An 8,671-nucleotide genomic window follows, 5' to 3' on the forward strand; every position below is an offset into this window, starting at 1 on the left:
TGCTTTACACAATTGATGTATGTATGGGTTGTGATAAGAGTTGTATGAGCCCCTAATAAGACGATTAAAAAAAAAAAGAATACATGAACTGGGTAGGGGAAGAGAGGGGAGGGGAGAGGAGAGGAGAGGCCCAAGCCCAGAATCATGCAGAAGACTGACTGCATTTCCACTCAAAGAAGATGCGTATCAGAACAGAGGTGCTGGGATTCAAGCCTCTGAGGTCCCTGAAAAGGATGGGAGGCTGCCTCCTTCTATGAAGGCCAAAGGGCTGATCTCCCCAAATGAAGGGACCTTGTGAGCCAGCTCCCACGATCAGAACCTTATCCAGCCCCAACTTAAAGTCTCTTCAGGTCTATGTTTGGATACTGTGATAATTTGGGGGGTTAACTTGGCTGGGTTATGGTGCCAATTGTTTAGTTACACACTAGACTAGATGTTGCTGTGGGAGATTTGGGGGTGATTAACATTTAAATCTATTGGCCTTCAATAAAGCACATATCCTTCCATAGGGAGGGAGAGCCTCATCGAAGGGGGGATTGATCATGAGCAAGGGGAGCCTGGTTGCTTGTATTACTTACTAATCTGTAGTGAAATCATGACAAAGACTCGCCTTCCCAGTATGGCTGCTGTCACTCTATCTCCCAAGCACAACTTTGATGTGGAGGAAATCATGTGCAGCTGTTTACTGCAGCTTAGTAAATAAGTACCAGTGGGCCCTTGTTTATTGGGTACCCTCCCTGTCAAAGAAGGTACATTTGAGAGGGGTGCTGATTCTCAGGAAGGTGTTAATGAGGTAGGGAGAGAGACCCATGCCAGCCATACTTAGAAACAGAGAGAAAAAACAAAACAGTGAAATTGTTCACTGCATATTATTAAGTAAACACAAGTAAGCCCATACTTACCTTGTTTATTGGGTAATCTGACATTGGCCTCATCCAATTAGTGAATTAGCTAATTGGTAAGAGCAAAGCCAGAGGTTTCTTGAGGGAAGATTCTGCTGTCAGATTACAGACATTCTGCAAGGATTCTTCTCCCCCCCCCATGTGTGTGTGTGTGTGTGTGTGTGTGTTTGTGTCTGTGTGTGTGCACACATGCACACAGCTCTATTTCTATAGAGCTATATCTGACTAAGACGGAGAGGCAGGAAGTTCAAGTCATAAGAATGTTGAGAAGCAATCACCCACAAAAGGGGTGGGGAGGCACTGTTTACGCTCAGGCTAAAATTTTCAGATGCTCTACCAGATACAAGAAGAAAGATTTTGCTAAGTATTGGGCAACAATTCAGACTAACTTACCATATTAGAGATACAATATTTGACTCACAAAGCTTGTTCAACTCCTCCTGGACCAGGATAGAAAGAAAAATCTACTTTGAAGACTGAAAGAGATTTAAGATCACAATTTAATTTTCCATTCTCCTTGAGAAAAGTCACTATAGAAAACAAAACAAGATAACGAAGAACCTCTTAAATTGTTGTCAATAAAAGAAAACTATTAAAGAAATGGAAAGAGGTTTGCATTTTTCTTCTATGGAGGGTTAAAGAGTGCTATTATGATTTCAAAAAGGTATATCTTAACAGACCTTTGAATTGATACATTTAATCATGTATGAAATTAAAATGAGGTGTTATCTTAAAAGGCTGAATTTATTTTAGTCCAATTCAAGGATTTTAATATATGCCCAAGGCTGCCTGTTTATCACGGTTGGCATTTTAAAAATAACCAGGGATGGTGCTGATACTTTTTCCTAACAAGATTTGTAATTTATGTAGCAGGAGCAACTTAATGTGCCAGGGATTTGTCCTCCTGTAACTGTAATTGATGATGAAGCACTAATTTTTACACATCAAAGAAATTAAGCTTAGCTTTCCGGTGCATTATTGACCTTTACTGTACACAAAGTGGCTCAAAAGAAACAAATTACACTGCAGTAAAGTTCTAGACTTCCTTTCCTCATTGGATATTACTCGCTGCTTGCCTGGAAACTGCTAACCAGTGAGTAAATAAAGTTTTGTGTTCAGAATACACAGTTCTCATTTGAAACCTGAGAGAAAACAGAGGTGGGGGTGGGAGGTTGAAAGTGTTCACTCTGTGACAGGAATAGATTCACCCTGGAAAGAGCCGACCTAGTTGACCTCCTTCGCAGAAAGCTTGTACAGGCAAGCGGGGGGCTGACACACCAGTGTCGCGATTAATTGAATGAGATCAATTGGGAGATAGACTCAACAGCAAGTCTTTCTTGAGCACCGAGGAAATTCCGAGGCTATTTTGCTATTTGGGCCCTGGGGAGACAGCAGTGCACACATTATAAATACTTGCTGGCCCACATGGGGCTTACGTTCGATTAGTAGAAGACATACCGCAGAGAATTGCAAAGGACTGCATGGATAGAGTCTCAAACACCAGTAAGACCACTCATTGCCTTTGAGTCGGTGATGACTTGTAGTGATCCTATAGGACAGGGTGGAACTGCCCCTGTGGTTTCTACGACAGTAGACTCACACAGAATATGGGGCACCTTCTCCTCCTCTAGCGCAAGACTAGGGAACTGTGGCATCGAGGAATAGTGGCCTGGCTTCTTGGTGAAGGAAAGCAGAGTTAGGGACCAAGTAGTTGAGAGGCTGAGTACATGAGAGAGACTGGACTACTGGCTGAGGCGGCCAAGGATGGTATCATTACTGTTTATGGGTTCGGGTAACCTATTAACTTCCCTGGAGGAGCTCTGGTGGTATAGTGGTTATACAGTGGGCAGCGATCCATGTGGTCATTAGTTCCGCATGGTTGGCAGTTTGAAACCGCCAGCAGCTCAGAGGGAGAAAGACTGGGCTTTCTGCTCCCTTAAACAGTCACAGTCTGGAACACCCACAGAGGGTCGCTATGAGTCAGTATTGACTTGCTGTGAGTGAGTTTGGTCTGGTTTATTGACTTCCCTGGTAAGCCTCCATAGTTGTCTGTGAGTTCTGTATGGCCAATGTAATGACTTATCAAACCTAACACAGAAGCAGAGTGCCGTGGAAGGAATGGTTGGTCTCAGAATATTTGGTAAAGAAAGACGGAGCATGGGGGCACATAGCTGAACCCTGCCTCGTGGAAATGGAGAAGCCAGAGGAGGTCGGAGGCCCCCCATGTAATTTACTGCCATTGTTGCTGCCAATAAGTTGGCCCCTAATTCATGGCAACCACACTCACAAGTGTACAAAACACTGTCTGGTCCTATAATCAGTTGCAGATCAAATCACTGGGATACACAGGGTTTTCATTATCTGTTTTTCAGAAGTAGACCAGCAGGCCTTTCTTCCTAGTCCTTCTTAGTTTGAAAGTTCTACTGAAATCTGTTTACTGCATAACATACAAGTATCCAGGAATGGACGACTGGTAGTGATAGGTAGTACCTGGGGTGCATGAGCCCAAATTAGGCTCAGGTTTCCAGAATGGAAGTAAAGAATTCTACCCTGAGCCATCTTGGCCAACTAATAAAGTTTGTCTCAAAACAGCAACAATGACAAATTCTCGCTGCCAACGAATCAATTCTGAGTTAGAGCAACCCTATATGACAAAGTTGAACTGCTCTTTTGGGGTTTCCAAGGTAGTAAATCCTTACAGGAGCAGAAAGCTTCATCTTTCTCTAAAAGAGCACTTGATGGGCTAAACTGCTGATCTTGAGGTTAGCAGCCCATCTGTAACCTACTACACTACCAGGGCTTAAGCCCCTGTAAAGCCACCAAAAAAGCTGTTGGGTCTCCGTAGATGTTCAGAACCTGACAATCCTTCCATCTTCAACAAAGCACTATTGTCAGCAAACCCTTCCCTCAAATTCCAAACTCACTGCCGCCAGTGCACTCACAGTGACAACTACAGTGAGGTGACCAGGCGTCCTGCTTTTGGCGGGACCGTCCTGATTTTGGGCATTTTAAAAAAGTCCCGATTTTTTGAAAGAATGCGTGACAAGCTAGGGAATGGTCTATTTGGTCCATATAGACCAAAATTTTAATCAAGAACACCCCCCCGCCCAGTCAATGGTGTCCCGCTTTAAATCTGGTCACCTTACCCGATAGCACAGGGAGGACTGGCCCCCGTGGGCTTCCAAGACTGTAACTCTTTCAGAGTGGACAGCTTCATCCTTCTCCCAAGGAGCTGTTGGTGATTCCAAACACCTGACTTCTGGGTTGGCAGTCCCACGTGAAATCACTACACTATCACAGCCATCTAAAGCTATGGTTCTCAACCTGGGGGTCGAATGACCCTTTCACAGGGGTCGCCTGATTCATAACAGTACCAGAATTACAGTTATGAAGTAGGAAGGAAAATCATTTTATGGTTGGGGCGTCACCACAACATGAGGAACTGGATTAAAGGGTCTCTGCATTAGGAAGGTTGTGAACCACTGATCTAAAGCTTCCTTCCTTAGATGAAGAGGTTATCCTAGTACAATAAATTACACCAAATGTTGGGTTTCCTACGGCATAGTAATGTGAATATTTACGCAATACTGTAGTCTGTTCAGTGTCCAATAGTGTTATGAAGAAGGATGAACTATTGTGAGAATTATCCAAATGTGAGACAGCGATTTGAAGGGAGCACACGCTGTTGGGGTCATGGTGCTAGAAGACTTGCTCAAGGGGGGCTTGTAACAAGTCTACAATTGTAGAACAGAGTGTCTGCAGTGCCCAGTCAAGCACAGTGCAAGAAAAGGAGGTGGGCCTGCACTGACCAACACGTCCAAGTACAGAATACCACAGACTTGATGGGTTTACTGAGCCACTTTCTCTCTTCCTGCCTAAGTGTTAAACCCCCAGTAGCACTCACAGATACTATCTGGGCCCCAGTAGCACTCACAGATATGACTAATGAAGTAGTACAAATAGCAAATTCATGACCAAGAAAGTTGCCCACGTTTCATTAGGCTGACGAACTTCCTTATAACAACTCAGGTATATTTCATGATTAATTTCCTAGGAATTTGCATTTTTTATCCCGCACCTGCATTTCAAAATGTCCCAGTTGTGGCCTGAAAAGTATCCTCTTCACATAGAAAGAATTTTTACTCCAGAATGGGGGTGGGAAGTCAGTTGTTTTTCAACATTGCATGAGAGACGGGGAAATAAGCCCTGATGATGCCCAAATATTTAGAAGTTCCAGATTGATAATGAAATCATCCTCATTATCATTAATAAAATTGTCCATTAATATCGACTCAAGTTGGGTGCTTTCCTCAGTAAATTAAAGCCCCAAACTCCTTTTCAGGAGGTAACACCAGGAAATTTAAATTCCAAACCACCAGGAAGTATTTTTTCAAACGACCACAAAAACAAAGCTGCCAAAATGAGGTTCTTGATTAAAACTCAACATGATTACTGTGTAGGCGCGAGGCTGCAGCCTGCCAGAGCCCTTTGAGAAAGCTGCCTACAGGACAAATGTGGTCCAGACGACAACTATTTGAATTTAACAAAGAGTTTATCTGGAAGAATTTCACTTTATTTAACGTTTTCCAAAATTGAGGCATAGATTTTTGGATATAACAATAGGACACTGTCTAAGAGGCAAGATCCAAACTGCAATTATTGCTAAATGGAGTGTTTTTTCAGAGAGCAGAAAAGAAGTGTTTGACACGCTTGCTTGAGCCTAAAAGGACAGCGAAGGTATAACTGACATGCTGTTTTAATACTTACTGCATATACTCAAATGAGAGAGTCAGCCCAGAAAGACTCAGACTATGTGAGTGCAGGTGCCCAGACTAACAATAACAAACTCTGTTCAATATAGATAGCAGTTGAGATAGTTAAAGTTTATTGTGCCAACCTGGCCGATAAACACATGTGGAGTTAATTGAAGGGCAGAGAGATAAAAGGCTTTGTGAGCCTTGTCTTTCGAGTTCTCAGGTCTCTTGCTTTCTGATGGTCGTCCCAGGATGCCGCTGCCTTAGCCAGTTCCCTGCTTCAGTTGGCAAGGCTCACTTCCTGCAAGACATCCCTGAGGAGAAGCCACATGGACCTACCCCAATGCAGCCCTGGGTATTGGAGCAGCGGTGTGGAGACCTCTGCCAGCGCGGAGATGCTTACACGCTCACTGATTCGGCTTTCCTCCTGTAGTCGGTGTCATTGTGTGTGTTTTATGAGATGGAGGAGGGCTTTGTAGATTGGTGTCGGATATATGGGCTAATGTTGGACATATGGGCTTGGACATCAATGGGTTGGGATGCTTTTTAATGCACACTTACCCTTTATATAAAACTCTCTCTCATACGTATATGAGTTTCTGTGTATTTGTTTCCCTAGTTTACCCAGACTAACACAGCAGGCCATCAGGAAACATTGGCTGAGTGCACGACCAGTGTGGCTTACACAGCAGAGAAAGGTGTTAGTATGTCACTTGAGTAGGAAGGGGGGGAAAGTGCAAAACAACAGACACACAAAGGCACAGGCAGGTCTCCGAAACAGATTGCTCTAAGGTGGCAACAAAAGTTGCCCAACTACCACATCATTTGCATTCTAGAAAGTGTAAATTCATTTTTATTTAACAAAAAAAACTGTTTTTGCCAATAGTTTTATTGGCACAAAATTCACATAGCATACGATCGAATAGTTCAATCATTCAATCATATTAAAGGGAGTTGTACAATCAGCACCACATCTATCTTAGAGCTCTCTCCTTGTCCCCCAGGGTTAAATTGCCTTTAAACTGAGTTGTGCAATCATGATCAGTTCTAGAGCTCCCTCCCCACTCCTGCCTTCATTATTTACTTCCGAAATTCCCTTTCCCTCCTTGTCACTCATCTCCCACCCCTGCATTCTCTGTAACCTCTTGTATCAGTTATTATCATTATATATCCATTCCTCCTGTGTTCCACAGCTGGGAAACCCAAGAGAAAACTGATTACAAGAATCTAAGTAATGCCTCCTCTCTGGGGATGGACAGCAGAGAAGAGGGCGGGGGAGACGTCAGACAGTGTAACTTATGACAAAACTGTAATAATTTATGAATTATGAAGGGTTCATGAGGAAGGGGGAACTGGGGAGGGAGGGGAAAATGGGCAACTGATATTAAGGGCTAAAGCAGAAGGCAAATGTTTTGAGAATGATGAGGGCAACAAATATACATATGTGCTTGACACAATGGATGTATGTATGGATTGTGATAAGAATTGTCCGAACCCCCAATAAAATAATTTTTAAATGGCACTAAGATGGTAAGAATAAGATCATATTAGCATAAAGAGAAAAATATAAATACTGTGTAAGAGGGAGGAGACCCCCATTAACATTCCAAAAGCCAGAGAAGAAATTTCTGTCATGGAACAACTAAGAGATAGTTGCACCCAGTAGAAACTCAGGTTGTGTCTATAGGGTTGTTTGTTTGTTTGTTTGTTTGTTAGCTGCTGTGGACTTTGTTCTGACTTATGGCCACCCCTTGCATATCAGAGAAGAACTGTGCTCATAGGATTTTCGATCGCTGATTTTTTTCTCTTGAGGCACCTCTGAGTGGATTCAAACTTCCAGCCCTTTGAATAGCTGTTAAAAGCAAAAAAAAAAATTTTTAATAAAAATAATGCAGTACTGATTACAAATGGGCAACTCTGGCATTGTCCAAAGTAGAAAACTGAGACTTGTGCCTCAGACCCTCCTGGGGACAAGGTTCCCTTGATCTCATAAGTTGCTGGAATTTAACTTGAGGGGCACCAGTCCTGACTGAAAACCGCCCCAGGGTAATGCTCCAGAGAAAGTGGCACTCGGCAGAACTGGGTGAGCCAGGGGCTACACAGCCTGAAATCAGGTCTACAGCTCTGACGAGATGTGCCCAACAAAACAAGGAATAATTTATAATAAATAATAATAAATCATTCTCAGTATGTTAAATGCTGGCAAATGACAGTTGGTTCTTCACAAATTTCAGACAATTTGGTTTGGGACTCTAATGACTTCATCTATGGGGACCTCAAGATTCCAGGTGAGCAGATCTTAAGGAGCCCTAGTCGTGCTGTGACTGAAGTGTTCAATGCTCACCAAAAGGCTGGCAATTAGACACACCAGTCCTCCACAGGAGAAAGGAAAAATGTGGCAGCATGCTTGCAAAAGACATATTCTTGGAAACCTTATGGGATAGTTCTACTCTGTCTTAATAGTATTCACTATGAATAGAAACCAACTCAGTAGCAGTGGGTTTAGGTTTCTAATTCAAGCAGATTTTGGTGAGGTGGTCTATTGGTTGATCAGTGGTAAAATGCTTGACCTCCAGGTGGGAGATATAGGTTGAAATCCTAGTATATGCACCAGATTCACAGTTGACACCCATCTATCATTGGAGGCTTGTGTGTTGCTATGATGCTGAACAAGTTTCAGTGACACTTCCACATGAAGACAGACTAGGAAGAAAGGCCTGGTGATCTACTTCCAGGCTCTGCAATCTACTTTTGAAAATCAGACAGTGAATACCCATGGATCACAATGGTTGAATCCACAACCTGTGAAAGGATGGTGAGAAGGTTGAAATTTATTGTGCCAACCTGTCCAATAAATACATGTGGGGTTGATTGAAGGTGGAGAGATAAAAGGCTTGGTGAGCCTCGCCTTTTGAGTTCTTGAGTCTCTTGCCTTGTGATGGTCGGACCACCAGGGTGCAGCTGCCTTAGCCAGTTCCCTGCTTCAACTGGCAAGGCTCACTTCCTGCAAGACAT

This window comes from Echinops telfairi, unplaced genomic scaffold (assembly GCF_000313985.2).
Source record: "Echinops telfairi isolate 266 unplaced genomic scaffold, ASM31398v2 ScPeMD7_443;HRSCAF=831, whole genome shotgun sequence".
Taxonomy (NCBI): domain Eukaryota; kingdom Metazoa; phylum Chordata; class Mammalia; order Afrosoricida; family Tenrecidae; genus Echinops; species Echinops telfairi.